General features: G+C 38.2%; 1 protein-coding gene across 19 annotated transcripts in view; it reads left to right on the top strand.

The window, feature by feature from the left end:
- Window positions 1-17,683, top strand: part of ZBTB20 (zinc finger and BTB domain containing 20) — a 474,683-nt gene that overhangs the window by 147,200 nt on the left and 309,800 nt on the right. For all 19 annotated transcript variants that reach the window (XM_063148336.1, XM_063148332.1, XM_063148339.1 and 16 more), the window contains one exon: window positions 13,732-13,807. The gene's annotated coding sequence lies outside the window, so the exon portion shown is untranslated. The remainder of the gene's footprint in view (window positions 1-13,731; window positions 13,808-17,683) is intronic.

Here is a 17,683-nt window from a genome sequence, read left to right as displayed (position 1 = left end):
TAAAAAAAAAAAAATCTCATAAAATGTGGAAAGGACACTACAGATTCACTCCCAATCTACTCTTTTAGATTCCTACTCAAAACTTGGTAGTTTCCAGGGCTGCATTTAAATCCTAGGCCGCCTCCTCTCTTGCAGACCATGGTATGTTCTACCCTGTCCATTCTCCTACAGTGGCTGCATCATTCCTCCTCCACTGTTCAGCAGAAATTACTCTTTGGTGCAGGAGCTGTAGCCTAGGTTTTTGTGACCACCTGTGATGTTTATAAGAGAATCTCTCCTCTATGCTGCCTTTTCCATGGGAAAAATTATTTGCTGACCGAGCCAATATCCAGCCCATTGCTAACCAATTCATTAATGCTTTCAGATTATGGTGAGTCCTTCTCCCACCTCAAGCAATTGCAGTATGTACTAATGAATGGCTGTTTAGCACCTTCAGATTGTTTATGTAGTTTTAAAGTCACTTATTTAACCTTTCTCTTTTGATGGTCACGCCTGAATGTGCCTTGCACTATTGACACAGTTATGTGATTTTTGAGGCCAGAAGCAGATTGATTTGAAGTTGCAGGAAGAGAAATAATGTAGAAATTAGCTTTTCCCCTTACTTTCGAATCAGAAGGATACTCTGGATATCTAAAGACATTAGTAGGTAAAGTTACTGGGTAGCCAAAATATTAGGAGAATCCTTCAATAACATATGTTTTATGTGTATTGATGTTTCTTGGTGATACATAATCTTTGTTCCACCTCAAGAAGGTAATGAGAAGACTACTTCTCATGAGGTTCATTTTTATCAGGACTGCTGAAGGTTGCAATCGAGGAGAAGAATACACTTCCAGTAATTTTCTAGAAACAGTTAGGAAGCATTGGAATTTAAGTTTTCTATGGATTTATGTTGTGGTTGGTTGACTTCTTGACTAACAAGGTGTGACCTCTCACTGAAGTATTTCCTGGGTTCTGAGGTGTATTTATAAATCCAGTTCTGTGGTGCTTAAGGTATGAACTTGTACTGTTGGTTCTGTGGGGGGCGGGGAATTAATATCTCTCTCTACCCCTGCTTGTTTCCTTTTTTTTTTTTTTAAATTTTATGAAGTTTATAGGAATCAGCCTTTTTATTCAGGGTGATAAGCCTTTAACAAATCTGGTTGAAATTGGTAAATTAAGAGTACTAGTGAGAGGTTGTATTCAGGCAGCACAATTCTAGCCTGAGAAAAAGCTGGTGTCCAGAGACAGGATATCTTTAGTTATTCCAGGCTCAACCAATGATTTGCTCTATGACCTTTGGCAAACCACTTGTCTCTTTATGCAGTAAGAAAATACTGATTGATTGAATCGATCTCTGTGTGGGATGAGGGTAATTTTCAGATTCCTGACTGAAGATCTCAAGGTTCTTTATGGCCAAATACTGAGAAGGTAGAAGGTAGTGGTAAACAGGCTGTCAATATTTTCTGAAGATATGCTGTCATTCGCCTTGATAATGATTCATACTGAAAGATTTAGGCAGGTTCTGCTATTTGAATAATTCAGGTGAAAATGTTTTTCTGATTCCAGGACAATTTGGACTGTGCTGCTTGAAGAAGGGAGACCTAAAATCATTTGTGGGATTGAAAGGTTTACCTGAACACTACCTTCCCATTAATAAAATATCCAGAAAATTAGGAGGGATTTGTTTAACTCTTCCTGTGCTATCTGAGACTTAGTGAAATTTGCCACAAGAGAAACAGATTACTTAAGTTTACTTGCTTGGGGTGTTTTTTTGGTCATACACTGGCAAATTTGTGAAAAGTAAAGCATGAAGGCTTTTTTCATTCGTGCCACCTGTCTGTAATGTATGCTGGAGCCTTCTTTTCTTATTTGATCACGGGAGTGATCATGAGCCATGCAGTGAGAAGCTGGGTGTTGGCATCAGTTACAGCAAACAAGTATTTAAAAGTCTGGTAAGTCAAGCCAGCTTAAAGCTTAAAAGCAAACCTTTACTAGACTGGCATTGGTTAGCAATACATATAGCAAATAGTTCTTAATCATTATTAGCTATTACCACTGCATATTCAAATAGTTGGTTGTTAAGATCCCGTATTTTTCCAAGCATTGCTTAAAAACTTGCATCTAGAAAATTAACAAATGGTATTTTGACCAGCTGGAAGAATAAAAATCGCTGTGTTTCTTAACACCTTTAAGTTTAATATTAGATATGAACATCCAGTGTTCTGCACCCACCAAACCAGAAGTTGTCCACCATACCTTCCAATCAAATAGTATTGTAGCATTCAAACTGCAAAGGGACCGGATAAGAGAAAAGAAAAATAAGAATTCCTTAAAATAAAAAAATAGTAAAGGAAACTATGACAGCATTATACTTGTAACCTGAATTGTGTGAATTTTAAGTTTTCTTTTATAAGCCATATCTGATAAAATGAAAGCACAAAATTTGCATTAAACATGACAAAATTTGGGATTGCTACAAATTTTGTCCCTCAGAGATGCCTACAATGTTATGAAAAGAAAAGAACACCTGCATTTTTTTATATATGTATATATATATATATGTGTGTGTGTATAAACAAAATCCTCCAAAGCAAAAGTGCAGAAGTTTCTTTTCAGTCTTCTTCACCTGTCCCTACTTAGTCCTTTCAGACTCGTTTTTAGACAAAAAAAAAGGCACGGATTTCAATTTTTTGGGCTGCAAACTCTCTTTGAAGATCACTTCCACTTTAATGTTTCTGGTTTCTGGCTTTCAAACAATTGCCATTTTACCTAAAAGGGCAACATGTTTACAGATTGTATGTGAAATAATTTTCAAGAGTAATGCGTTTCCTGACCATTTCTATTTTTAGCACAGTGATAGCTCAAAGCTAAGAACCCTTCCTGACTGAAACTGTACTTTTAGCAACTTAAGGACGGGGTTCTTTCTTTTTTCCTGATACGGACACATCTATGTCTAATGTGGGAGACATCCTAGGAAATGAGAGACAATTCTCCTCTTATTCATAGACGTGAGGCTTCTCTCCCCTCCAGGTTCGTTTGTGTAGTTTTCTATTCAGGACCTAACTGGGGTTGCTTTCAGTGCAAAATTAAATCTTGAATGTGCTTTTAGCTGGTTTTGTGGGGGATTTGTTGTTTTGTATTTTGGGGTATGGGGTGGTGCTGGTGGAGTTGTTTTCAGGTGAAGTTTAGGAACTGGAAATAAGGTGAGCCAGAGCAGTGTGACTAATGGTTTTTCTGCAGGCCATCAGCAAGTATGTCACCAATGGAATGTGGACTGTCATCCTACTTTCAGACAAATGGTAGTAATGTATGACTCTTCAGAAGTCCTACAAATAGCAGTCTGGAACATTTCATTAGGATTTTAAGAACAACAAGGGAATGCAGATTTAATAGGCTAATATGTTTAAGTGGCCTTGGTACTATCTTATGTAAGATGGTGGCTTGCAGAGCTAGGAAATAATTCTGTACGCATTTACTGTGTAGTAGTTCCTTCCTTTGGAACTTTAGTGTGGCTTAGAACTAAGAAAAAGACAATTTTTTCCTGTAATTCTCATTAGAGATACATTTATTTATTTCTGTGAACATCAGGCCCTTCTGTAATGGTTATTTATTGTAGTATATTTAATGCAGACTTCCAGTCAATGAGAACAGAAAAGAGATCACTGACTACATAAAACCTTAGGCTGGTTTCAGTTATAGCTTAGGAAATGGAAAGTTTCTTTCTTGCCCAAATATGAAGCTCAGTCAGAAAATATAGACATTAATGTCATAGGGCATTGTTAAAGTGTAAAAACTTCAGCTACAGGAGAGAAATGCATGAGGGAGAGTTTTGTGTCAGATGGCTACAGCAGAAGATCTGGCAGCTGGACTTCAGAATTCTGCTACAGCATCTCCAGATCTGCTGGGAGAGTAATGTATCTATTGTTGGCATCACTGAACCTCTTAATGGAAAAGAAAGCGTATTTCTAAAGAATTTTGAGATTCAAGGAGGAAAGGCTGAATTTGCTTGGAAATTTTAGCCCTGATATTGTACCAATTGATTACAGGGACAGTTGACTACAGGTAATTGAAACCAAACCTCCATTCACTTGATGTTAAATAATATGGTATTTTATATAATAGTCTCTCTTAGTACACACAGATGCATAATGAGAATTTATAGGTACATGTGACTCCTAGAGTGTTCTTTGTATTGTAAACTCTTTCCCTAAATTTTGGCTTCTTACAGTATTTGATTCTTTTGCTTGCTTACATTAGAATAAATATCCAGCAATCCTTAAAAAGGTAGCACAGAGTGGAATAGCAGTTGGTGTTTTGTATCCTGGCAGGCTTCATGTATTTCACAAGTACTTTTACTGTGGAAGGTACAGCTTCAAATTTTGTTCCTTATGCATTGTTTAAGGGGACGAGGGGGCAGCGGAGTATGAGGTGGTGCTGGCCTGAATTAATTCAGAAAGAGTTCCTCAGCACATGCAAAGAAACGAAGCAGTTCCTCCCTGATAGACCCACTTCTTTTTTATAGTTATTGGTAGAGAAAATGCTTGAAGAGTGTTGAGTTCTTTCTGTGGGAGGTGCAGAGGAGGGGAAAAGAAGAGTTTCAGCTCTTCCATACAAATTACAGGTGGGTTCCAATTTGGTAAATGTGGTAAATGTAGATGCATCTCAGTTATGACAACAAAGGTCCTGAAGGATTTATCCTTTTAATTCTTTCAATGCATATTGAAGAAATAAAAAAATTTAGTTGTATAATATGTAAATGATCCTTTTCTATTTATGAATATTATTTTCACTGTCTCAGCAATTGGGCCTGAAATATTTTTCTGGGCTTTGTTGCAACATAAAGGCATTAGATCAAGAATGTTCCAAAATTCAGATTGGCTAGTATTTGATTATATCACCATGACTGAATGTTACCAGTTTTAAAATGCTTTTTTTTGTTGTTCAGGAAATTTTAAAACAGCTTTGATTTCAAACATGAAACTTGGCAAGTGACTGGTCCACAATGTGTTCTAATCACTTCTGGTATTTTGGAAAAGACTTGAAAAAGATTGAAGTTGTTGTTTTGTTAGAAATTTAGTTACCAATTTCATATCTGAACTTCTCATCTTCTTTACCTGGAATGCAATTAACGTATGGTCTTGCAGACTTTGCCCAGAGTTAGTGTTAACATGATGGAACTTAATTTTGTGTTTTTCTGTACATGGGTTTTTGTTAGAATTTTTTTTTACTGCTAAGAAATGATGTACCAGTTTTAATTCTGTAGTTTGGTTGACCACCAGGAGGATACATTTGGTCTCATCTGTTTAAACATAGGTTATGGAACAAGTTGAATACCCAAACTTTTTTTTGCTAATAATAGCATTCTGTTATATGTTAGGTGTGTTTTGGTTTTTTTTGTTGGGCAAATGGAGCCAGAGTGAATTTTAGTCTTGGAACTTCGAGCAATTCAATTGTTGCAGAAGCCCCACGAACCTGGGCTCATACCATGTACTCCTCATCTTAAGTATCTGAAGCAAAGATAAATATTACATAGATTTAAGTGTATGCACTCTATATCTCAAAGTCCCTGGAATAACTACAAATATAATTTGTAATGGACCAGGCCAACCTCAGGGATGGACCTCAAGGATGCTGAGGTCTCTGAATCTAGTCCTGCAGTGTATTTAGATATACTTTGTCTTCAGAAGATCGTAGCCATTCTTTTTAAAAATCCATTTTAAACTTATCTAGTCATTATGCTGTTGCTTTATTACCTAGATTTTGCAGGATGTGGCTGACAGTATAAAAATCTTTTTCTTGCTTTTACTAATATTGAAAGTAAATGGAAGATTGTTTTCTCCTTTTTCTTCCAGATATTATTTCCGGTCCTGACACAGTGATCAGTTGAAATCATTGCTGATATAGTCTCTTTTTTTTTCTTCTGCATTGTTTCTGGGGAAAAAAAATTACAATAGAGCTTTGCCAAATCACAGTGCAGGAACTGAACTTCCCTGAACTTTTATATAGTTCCAGCTGGGTTTGAATTTCTCTTCTTGTAGGATGATGTCTAATTAAACAAGAATTACAAGTATGGACTTCATTGGGAGATATTTGAGAGCTTGCATCAATGTTACATTAAAAGTTTAAGCAGCAGATTTGCAGTACAGTCTAAAGGTCTCCAAGTCCTCTGGTATTAAATTTGCAAAGATTTCTGAGATGAATGAAATTGGAGGGGGTTGGTAGCATTGTCCTTGTAATATTGAATCTCAATAGCCTGTACAATAAGATATTGTTCAGTATCCTCCTTGGGCCTTGAGCTTAATATGGCAGTTACATAAACTGAAATAATGTGAAACTTCTGGGCATGGTTTGTGCATGACGTTGTGCAAGATGGAGCTGGTTTTGGGATTCAGGTTAATGGCCTTCTGGCAAAAAACCATAAATAATGTGCTGAAGTAAAAGACTGCATTGATTTGTGCTTCTGCATATGGTGGAATAAAATCTGTCCATGTGTAATCTGGAAGAGGCCTGATACCACTTGTGATGCACCTGCTTGTATGAACTCAAAACTTAGCCTGTAGTCCTGACTTTGCTTTTTATTAATTTTATTTACTCTTAAAAGATAGCATGGGCCTTCTTACACATCAGAATCGCAAGTTCCTCCCAAGATAGACCTGTGGGGATAAGGCTTCTGCTAAGGGCAGCATGACAGTGCTGGACCTACTGTCCATCTAAAGTCTGTTGGAGCCACAGAAGCCACACTTGCACTGCTGCTCCAGAGACCTGAAGTGGACAATGCCACCTCTGACTCTTTCCACTTCTCTGACATGAGACCCACAAATTCATGCCTCTCTGTAAATACACTTCCCTCCCTGTCTCTTTCTCCTGTGAAGGAAGTGTCACACCTTCATCCTATTCCCTTCTCTACCTGCAGCAAGAAAGGAAAATTGAATTTTTGGAGTGCAAGCAAGGCAGATTCTCACAGTGAAGATGGAGGGAAGCAGGTGCTGGTCAGGGAGAAGAAATGAGCTTAGGCTGCTGTGTGAGGGTAGAAGAAATACTGGAGATCTTGGGAGAAGATCAAAGGTCCCAAAACCACAGATGGTGGATTTCATAGGTGATTGAGATTACCAGGTACAGTCTCCTGATGTCGCATGTCAAGACAATGACCATGAGCAGTAAGTCAAGAGGAGGAGTTGTGACAACTTTCCTAAATTTCTTACAGTTTAAAACGTGTAGCACTCACTCACTCACTCACTCACTCACTCACTCACTCACTCACTCACTCACTCACTCACTCACTCACTCACTCACTCGCTCACTCACTCACTCACTCACTCACTTGTTTTGCTGTCTCAAGAAAGAGAGCATTAGAAGTTATTTTGGCCTTATTCTTGAAGGGGCACAGGTAGGCAGAGTCTTTGGTGCTGGGGGTGCGTTCTCCACTCAAGGAAAGAGCAAGAGGCAGGATATAGTGAACTTCACATCCTGCTGATACGGATGAGTTTATCCTGGAAATGGTCAACTGCTATGTTTAATTGTTCAACACTTTGGAATAGCTAGACTTCCAGATAAAGTTTTATCACTTGGACCTTCCCTGCCATATGTCCCATGAGATTTATGTGCATTGCCCTGGGGTTTTTCATTTCATCTAAGTATGTTACTTTTCATCCAGGATCTTGCCCTTTCACAAGTAAGGGTCAGGCTGAATTTTCTGGGGGCAGATCTGTGAAGGAAGTGGAGAGGTAGTACCCATTTGAATGCACACAGTATCTCTGTGGGAATAGCTCAATGTCATCTTCTGTACCAGAAATCAGCAACAAAATGGCTTTAGCTGTGCAGGGCAGTGGAAATTCAGGAAGTACAACTAAAAAAGTCCCCTGTTTCCAAAGAAGACTTTAAGGATGTCATATGTGATTACTCTAAACTTTAAAATTTTAATCATTAGTATGGATAGTCTAAGAAAATAGGCCAGATGATTGTCCCTTACCACAGTGACTGATATATATTATTTTATTTTGCTTTCCAAGGGAGCAAATTTCAGAACTCAGCCATACCAGTGCATAGTAACATGATGAATTCAAGCCAACACAGTGAAAACCTTCTATTTCTGAATTTGAAACAAAATTCTGTATTGGTTTTGGATAACTTTTTTTACATTTTAAGATACATTAAATACCACATTTTTCTGGCTTTTGCACATTATTTTAATCTTACAATTTTGATACCTTTCGCATTTGATGAATTTCTTTTTTCTGAATCATCTGTTTTGGATGCTGTCAATATTTACATTCTTTTTCTCATCTTTAATGAATCTCTGTAGTGATAATAATCCTAGCACCTATTGCTCAGCATCAGAGTAGATTCTTCTTTCTATTCTTTTGTAATACCATTGATTAATAACTCATTGCTTCCTATCTGTCAGACAGTTTTTATCCATCTTATTGTAATAGTATTCAGACCATAATTCTCTAGTGCCTCTATGAGCTTCCTGTGTGGTACTGTGTCAAAGGCCTTGCTAAAATCCAAACAAATTATATCCACCACATTTCCTTTATCCGCCCAGTTTGTCACCGCACTGAAATACCCATCACAATGAAACATTTATTGATGTAAGTTTCTCTGTTAAACCAGAATAAATGTGAAGGTTCTGCTGTGATTATGTGATAGAGCCTGCTTCTTAACAGGTATTATCATTTTATGCACTAAAGATAATATGAGCCATGGGAGATGATACCATTCAGCAGGAGCAGTGAGGCTGTGAAGATCAAAGCATTATGAACTTTGAAAAGAAGTGGGAGAAGCTTATATGCTACAATAGCTTGCAAAGGGCATAAGTAAAGTCTTCAAGCTGTATTCCAAGAGATGCTCAGCAAATATCAGCTTCAGAGCTGCTTCACAAAAAGCTGTATCTTTAGAGAAAGAATTGTTTGGGCAAGGCCTCATGAAAGCTGCATGCTGTCACTGTTCCTGTTCCTTGGGAACATAAACAGGATCTAGGGACAGCTTGTGCAAGAAAACAGTTGGAATAAGGAATATCATGGTTTTCAGCAGCCAACTTGATTACCATCATCGCCCCTGCGTAGGAGGAAAGCTTCAAGAGGTATTTAGAAGGATGCTGGGTCCCACCTAACTATAACAGAACTATCCATTAAACTCCTAAACATTGGGAGCCCAGGTCAGATCCTAAGTGCAGCTATAGAGACCAACTCTTCTGTGGGTTGAGAAGTTCAGCTCTCATGTGCTTTCACAGCTGGGCTTCTCAAGTGCTTGTTGCTAACTCTGTTAGCAGGAGGAATAAATGAGGGAGATGGACTGTGCTGTTGAGGGATCCAACATGTTTAACAGGTTTGAGAGCCCTTGTGGTGAAATTGCATCCAGTACCTGTTTCCAAGTGACCATTAGAGTGGATTATGCATTGCAGCTTTTATACAGTTGATTCTCTCTAACTTTTTGAAACTGAGATTTCAAGGAGTCTCAGTCTTCACCCAAAGGCAGGTTTTATCATACCTGAACAAAAATAGTTCAAATACTTTTGGGGGATGTGGGGTGTGTGTGAATTGCAGCCAAAAATACACCTTTTTTCCTGATTAAAATGCTTTTCTAGCTGAAACAGCCATGGTTTGGAAATTAAAATTTGTAATGGGTGTCATCTTCACTGAGAAAGTAAACTCGAAGGATGAATGCCATGAGGACGACAAAATCTCTGTGGGCATTCATCTTTGCAGTGAACCAATAACAGATAGAGATTTACCATTTTGACAAAGAAACCTTCAGTCTCCTGTTGTCCATTCCTGCAGTGGCAGGAACCCTTGATCCCAGCACAATGCTGTAGGTTGTCCTCTGTTTCTATTCTGCCAGATTACAAAGCCCCCCCACAAACCCTGTGACTCTGGTTTGAGCCACAAATGGTGATGAGTTTGAAGGCAGAGCTGGAAATAACCTAAATTCCAGCATATTTTTGAAAGTGTAGTAAGAGCTCCAATTCAAACTTCTTGAGAGGATTTTTCAATCACTGCTATTACTTTTTTTTTTTCTTTTTTATTCTCTCCACTCAGTACAAGGAACGGGTGGCAAAAGTAAAGCTGTTTATAGACAGTTAATACCAACTAAAGTGCATTCACCTAAAAAAAGCAGTAGAGTAGTGCTATATCTGTGTTAATAAGATTTGCTCTTTTGTTTTACCAGTGAGCCTGAACAGAGCATTGTGCTGATGTGTCTATACTGGTTCCAATTCCTGAATTTGTATATTTGTTGCTAGATGAGGTACCCGTACAATTGACTTTCATTTTTCATTTCTGTGACACAATTATTCTAGGCCATATCTTAAGTAATTATTTCGATTCTGAAGTTGGATTGAGGTCTCTTAACTGGCCCATGAGTGTTTTTGAATATTCTCCTGAAGGTAAAGGGCTTGTTTTTCATTTTTGTGTGTCCATTTGTTTCCCAGTGTGCTCCCTTTCCCTCATTCCCTGGTTGTTGAAGACAACTTCCTTAATATTATCAATGAGTTTTTTTTCCTTGAGGAAGGACATCAGTATTTTGCCTTCTTTAAATAGTTACTTGTGGCAGTGGCTTCATTGTTGATTTCCAGCTCAAGAAGTGAGCTTGAAAAAGATCAATTGACTGAGGTTGTAATTTCTATATCTAGAAATTTCTAAAGATATTCTAAAAGTGTTATAATGTATTTTCCTCTAGTCTTCCTTCTCCTCATAACTAATCAGCTGTGTACAACTCTGACCTGCTCCAGCTGAGTTAAGGTACTCAAGGAAAATCAGAGCTATACAGATATGGAACTTCTTTATTGCTATGAGTTTGCAGAATGCTGACATCTTCTGAAATGTTTCCCAATTAAAAATTACACGTTTTTCCCTTCTCTTTAATTTTTAGATTGAAGGAATCTGATCCTTATCAAAGTGGTGAATTAGACCATAACCATGAGTCAGGCAAAGTACAGTCATGCGGGTCATGAAATATTGCTAATGAACTCCAGTCATTGTAGAGTTGGTAACTGTGAGGGGAAATCTCACAGTTTTCACACTCTGCATAAGCTTTGTGGCAAGAAGGAATTGTGAGAGAGCAAAGTGAAACCTGTTTACCTTCTGATATTTGTTTTTCAAGCCTTTACTAAGAGGCAACACTTGCCTTGTTTTTAACACTTTACTCATGGGCCTCATTCCTGACCTGCCATACTCCTCATTCTTGCAATTCCAGCTCTTGGGCTTCCCTCAAGGAGAAGTTCATTGACTGTTCTTGAGCCACGTCTCTTTTCTTTCCACAAGGGGATTCGGGCACCCCTTTCATGTAACAATCATGATCTCCTGCCCCACAGGTGTTAAGCATCCTCACCTGTGCACAGGAAGGCAAGCTCTTACAGAGAGCTTTTTCCAAGGCTCTATTTCTTGTATTAGAAGAATCACGGTGTGTGCTAATTATGCCTGCCTTGAGGAGAGGGCCCACTTTATGTGCAGGCACTATGTCCTCAGGCTAACTTGCAGAGTAATGCCAAATGTTGCATTCCCCCCTTTCCCTGCCCAGTCAGAAAAATGTGGGAAAAGCACAAGAGACTTCATCTTAAAACCACTAGGAAGATACACTGAAGAGCAGTTGTCAGGGTTGTGCCCAGCATGGGAAGGAGGTGCTGTGCCTTTGTGCTTTGACAGGAGACACCCATGTTCGTTCTCTACAAAAAAAAAAAAAAAGGAATTTTGGACAAAATTCACTGTGGTGAAGTCCATGCACCAATTTATTCCTATTTAGGTCATTGGAATAGGGCTTCTCTATACTGGCTCTCTACACAGGGATACATTTTACCCTCAGTGAATGCTCTTTGTTTTCCCAGTTGAGGTCAGTTTTTCACTGCATTCATTAGAAGAAATAGCATTGGATTTTAAATACTGCTGCCCCTCTCCTGCCCTGCCAGCAAGCCAGCCTTACAGTCCTGAAAATGTTGAAAAGGGGTAAATTTGGAAGGGGAAGAGAGTGAAAGAAATGGAAGTTCAGAGGCTGAAACTGTTATCCCATATGTGGCAGTTGTGCTATTGCCTGCTGCAGATGGAGTTAGCAGTTTTTTGCCTGGATTTCTTCACTACCTTATTAGGTTTCTCTACCTTATTAGGTGTCAATCAGGAGAAAGAAGGAAAGTTGCATGATATAAGGTTGTCTAAAGGAAGAGGAACAGAGGAACATGTGTGTCAGGTGGTTCCTTCAGGAAAAATTTCATCCAAGCCTATAAAGATTATCTCGTGGCAGCATCATCCTGGTGCCTCTATGAGAGGGCTCTTGTTCATTCAAATGCTCAAGAAGTGTTTCTGGTTCTTCCTGTTCTGTCCACTTCTGTGCTCTCTGTTTTGCCTCCTGCTCTTCAATACCTCTGATCTTGACAGAGTGGAAAACCTAAACCTACAAATAAGTTTGTGAGCTTATTTTTGTTTGTGGTATAGGTGTGTGTATGAACATGTTTGTGTGACAGTATATTGTCTGGTATGGTGCATTTTATTTTAAAGATCCATGAGGATGGATTGAGAAGCCTCATATAAGACTGACATCTGAGGAATTGTATTTTTACTTATGGGAGAACAATGTAAAATTACACTTAGGAATTGCTCCCAGCCAGTGGTACATTTAAAAACAGTATTAGATTTGCACCGGGATTTATTTGACCGTCTCTGCGAGTGTGCTGCTGGTGAGGAGAATAGCTTTGACGTTGAATGGGGTAAATTAGGCAAGTTCTGCTGTCACCTTTTAAAAATAAAATTTAATGAAGTTTTGATTTGTTCCTTTAATGAGTCATTGGTACATTGTATGTGTCTGTGTATATTGCTGTATGGTTTGTTATTACGAGGCCAAATCCTGACAACTTACTGCAAAATTGTTTTAATTTATTATTAATATTTTTTTGTTTTTCTCGTTTCTCCTGGTTTTGGAGCCTTTATAATTAGATATAATTAAAACCACAGGTTTTAAACTCCAGTCTAACATTTAAACTCATATTTATGGTACAACCCCTGGAGTTTTATTGTCATTCCAACTATTTCAACTGCATTTTGAAAAAAAAATATATTTTGCATCTGTTCGAATGCTGTGTCGGCAGCTACCACTTCTTGATCATCTGTTTTGCACAGTAATGTGACATTTATTTTACATGATAAGAAACCATACAGTTTTATAGATGAGCTATTTCATATCCCTTAACAAAGGGTTGCAAGGGACCTTTTGCCTTGTACACTTTAAAAACAGCTTTACTCCTTTTGAACTTGTCTTCCTCTGCTTCTCCATGCAACAGTCTGAAAGTGCTGCATGCTGTAGAACAAATTTGTAAAAAATGTTGTTGGCTGGCATTATGTAAAACCATATTTTCCCTTTTGGTGCGTATGTTCTGGTCCTAGCAGTGTCCTTGTTTTGCTGAAATTAACATTTTTATCCTCACAGTCTTTGGTATGTGGTGGTGTTTTTCTGTCTTTTTTAATTGTGGGGTTTTTTTTAATTAGTATAAGGTTGATTGTTAAAATTAAGTGGCAGAAGGCTTCTTTCCAAATTATTCAGAGATCTTTTGCTGAAGAAATATATTTTGCTACTCTCAATTGCTTTTTTTCCCTTTTTCTTTCATTGCAAACTACTCTGGGAAGAGCTTCTTTTAACAAAAAAAAAAGGCTACGCTTGACTGATAATGCATTGCTTTGGATGGTGAAACATTATGAAAGTTTAATTTTTAATTAAATCTGAAATACCAATTATAACTGAAAGAGATTTTAACCTGTTTCTTTTCAGACTGCCTGAAGTTACATTGTAGATGCTGAAATCACTGCACCTTAAAAACAAAAAGATTAAGCCACACTGCATTCCTGTAAGTAAAAGCTTTTCCGGTACCTTTTGTCCGTATTTTTCCTCTATATGCATCCAAAGTGTTAGCACAGTAGCTGGTCTTGGATAAAGGTCAGAGTCCCCTTGAATGGGATTTAGAAGTTCAAAGGATGTTTTATTTAAAAATTAAAAAGGAACTTACATCTTGCAGATCTTTAATTTCAGAGCACTGAATAGATCATTCTTTTCTGCTTTGTTTTGGATAGTATTAGGAATACTGTGCATCTCTGTTGACTTACAGTTGCTGTCGCTTTGTCAGAGAGGATTTCTGCACGTTGGTGCAGAGATAACAGAAAGTAGCAGAAGATTCCTTATAGCACAAAATACAGTTTATTCTCTTCTCGTGATGTCGTAACAAATTCTTTTCCTTTGTATGAGGAAAAAACAAACAACTTTCTCATGACATCACAGGGGACTTCAGCTGCTTTAGGGTGCAGATGAAGGCAGAAATGCCTAATTCATCTCTGCTGTGACACAACAAAACAGTCAAAATAAGATCTACATCTCAGCAAGAAAGGAGTCTTTTTCTAAGAGCATAGTTATTCCATAAATGCAAGTCAGATTGCACATCACTCTGATTTACCCTTATTTAGAATCTGTTTATTGAATGTATTTGGGTTAATAATTAAGATTTGGAACTTCAGTGACTGAACAACAGGCATGCAAAAGAGGATTGGAAAATACAGTAGATTCAGATACTCTTAATCAAATGAAATAATATATGAAAAAAATCCAGAAGCTTGTAGAAAAAAGGAAAATTATCGATTTCAGTTGAACAGTACAAAGCTGTGGAATATTACAAAGCAAAGTCAGTTTGTTTTCTTGTTTAAGATCAAAATGCAGTCTGTAATGAAATCCAGAGCCTTCTTCCAAAGTGGTAGTTTTATACTTCAGTTTTAAAATATTTTAACTATTAGAGAGCATTTATCATGCCTTTACCACCACCCCCCATCCCCCTTTTTTAATATATTTTAATGTTTTATTGTAAACTAGCTGGAGGGTACAGTTACACTGTGGGCAGCTAAAGCCTTCCCCTCCAGCACACAGCGCCAAGCATGACTCAGACAGGCAGATTGTGCCATTCTGGCTCTACTCCACTGTGTTTTTACATTACTGGCAAGGGCCATGCCATTGTGTTGTTTAAATATTGTGTATTAACTGCAGGCTGTGGCCAGTGAATGGTATTTAACATTTTCTGCTCTTCATTGCTGAATGTGAGCAGCTTCCCTGGCCACCAGAGGTTAACCTTGCAATTACACTGGTGAGCCAAGTTGAAAACAGTTCTGGATTTGCTGGGTTCAGCAGCAATTTAAAGGGAGGTGTTCAGGGAAAAATGGGGGAACTCTTCTGAATCTGTGAGTACCAAATTTCATGCTTCTCTTGCAATTCAGTGTGAACAACCGGGAAAATTTTTGTTGGAAAGCAGGAGTATTTCTCTTTCCAAAATGCAGCAGCAGTGTAAGAGGAATTAAGGCAAGTTCTTTGAATCCTCAGGATCCAGATGGTCACTAAGTCCTGCATGGAGAGCCCAAGACAAAATAAGAGTAGCAATTGGTGCTGGCTGGGATGAGCTTTTTAAAGTTATATGGGACTATAGATTTTGAAGAGAAAATAAATACACAAGTGTAAAACTCATGTTCAGGAAATATTTTTGGTTTCATTTTTTTATCAGGAGTGTCAAGTGCATTCACACAGAGATATTGAGCAGCTTTCTCAAGGTCCAAGTAAATCAGTGGTCAAACTGGGAATGGAGCATGGGATCATGATTCCTAAGACTGTTCTGCCTAGGTCTTCTTTCCATTCTATGAAGTAAAAGCTCATATTTTTAATCCTTGAGTTTCTTGTAGAATAGTTTAAAAAAAAACTACAAACAAACAAACAAAAGAAACTACAACGGCAACAAAGAAACTCACGAACACCCCCACCTTTAAACTTGTAGCTGCTTTTGAGTTCTGTAGCCTTGGCATAGCCTGTCCCTGGAATACAGAAGAAAAAGGTGAGGAAAGTTTTACATAGGCATGTAAATCCTGTAAAATGAGGATGTGTTCTTGCTATACCTCTTGTCCATGAAAATAGTTGCTTGATACAATAACAGTAGTGGCACTTTTGATAGAGGAAGGTATACTTTGAGGACTTCTTTTGTTTCCTCTATGTTTGCTCTAATCAGGTGTTTCTAATTGTAAGATCCTTAAAAAGGTGAACTTGCTGTTTGGGCTTTCCTGTATTAACCCAAAAACAGCAAAGAGAAAAGGCAAGCCATATCCTGGTAGTTTTGTAATTTATTTCTTTAATTAAAGGGTGGAAATCTTGCTTTAATTGTAGGAATGTCCCTAAAGTGAATGATTATTATAAGATGAGCCAAATTTGGTCTAATAAAAAATACTTGGTAGATGGCATTAGAAGAAGCATTAACATACACATCACCTGAACATCTGTCAGACAGCTGCACGAAAAACTCCTCTTGCTAAATGTGGGACAGATATTCTGCCAATGCAAAAGGTCTGTGGGCTGGGTTCTTGGTATGTTGGGTTCTCTTAACTAAAGTCATCTGGGTTGATAGGCAAGCAGATCTTTTGAGGTCAATGGGACTTCTCAAATACTTAACTTTAAGGATGTGGTTTAGTACTTTGCTGTTTGCAACTAACCCCAAATAGGATTAAGTCAAGCACAAGGAGGTACCTTTACTCACACTCAGTGTCTGCATGATTTTGGAATGAGACAATGACAGCACACATATTGTGTATGGAAGAAAAATATGTGCTTTCAAAGCAATAGTTTTAGTTACCTTGCCCTGGGCTGAGGGCAGTAAGGAGTATATGCCATGTTATTTTTGTTAAAAAAGAGGTTGGTTTGTCAAGGGTTCAGCTTTACACAGCCTGATCTGATCAGTGACCTAAAGATCTGGTGTTCTAATCTTTATGGGTACTGAGTGGATACTGATACTCATTATGGATAATGAGTGGCATTGGACAAGTCATTTAACCTCACTGTGCCTTGTTCAGCAGATCACTCTTTCAATCTGGTTCAAATTGATACAGCTCTGTGAACACTACTGAATTTGTGAATTTGCGTTTGCAGAGCTCTTAGGGGATAAATAGTAACCATTGTTATTATAAATAAGTATGTTGTGTGTCCAAATCATGAGGAATGGTGATACAGCCACTCTTGGGGGTGATCTTTCACAACTCGCTTGAGCCTTTGTTTAATCCCATCACTCAAAAGTAGCAAGGCCAACTCCAATTTACAGAAGTATTTCTCATGTCACTCTCCTCACTTTTGAGTATTTTATTGTTCGTGTTCTCCCTCTGTTTCTTTGCTACTTTCCTCCATGCTGAGTTAACCTTGCATACCAAACTTTTTTTCTTTTTTTTTCTTTGCATTATACAGCCGAGGCATTTGTGTAACCTCCAAATTACAGAGAGCAAATTCATTTTGTCTAGTGATTGTTTGCTGATGATGTATGAAACAGACAGAAGACAGTTTGAATTTTCATAAGTTCAATTGAGCTTGCAGGCATAAGGAAAGGAAGAGGCAGAACCCAAGCCAATGTGACACAGTGAGCTGGCATCCCAGAGTGCAGGCTGCATGTGTAGCGTCAGGATGTCAGGGCTGGGAAGGCCTTCGTCCATCACAGCTCTGCTTTTAGATGAAGGAAGAGTTTTGAAGCAACAAACAAGCACTACATGCACTACCATGTTCTTTTCAGGGCAAGAATCCTCATGATTCTTGATGGATCTGGGACCTGACCTTTCCTCCTATAACTTGAGGTTTTAGCTAGAACTTCAGGTGGGCGAAGATGGGCTTTGAGTCCATTCCCAGTTCCTGTTCCTCTGACAGAATGCAGACTCTCATGAGTTTA

Source organism: Melospiza melodia, chromosome 2 (assembly GCF_035770615.1).
Source record: "Melospiza melodia melodia isolate bMelMel2 chromosome 2, bMelMel2.pri, whole genome shotgun sequence".
Lineage (NCBI taxonomy): Eukaryota > Metazoa > Chordata > Aves > Passeriformes > Passerellidae > Melospiza > Melospiza melodia.
The sequence above is the reverse complement of the archived record's forward strand: the minus strand, read 5'-3'. Positions and strand labels throughout refer to the sequence as shown.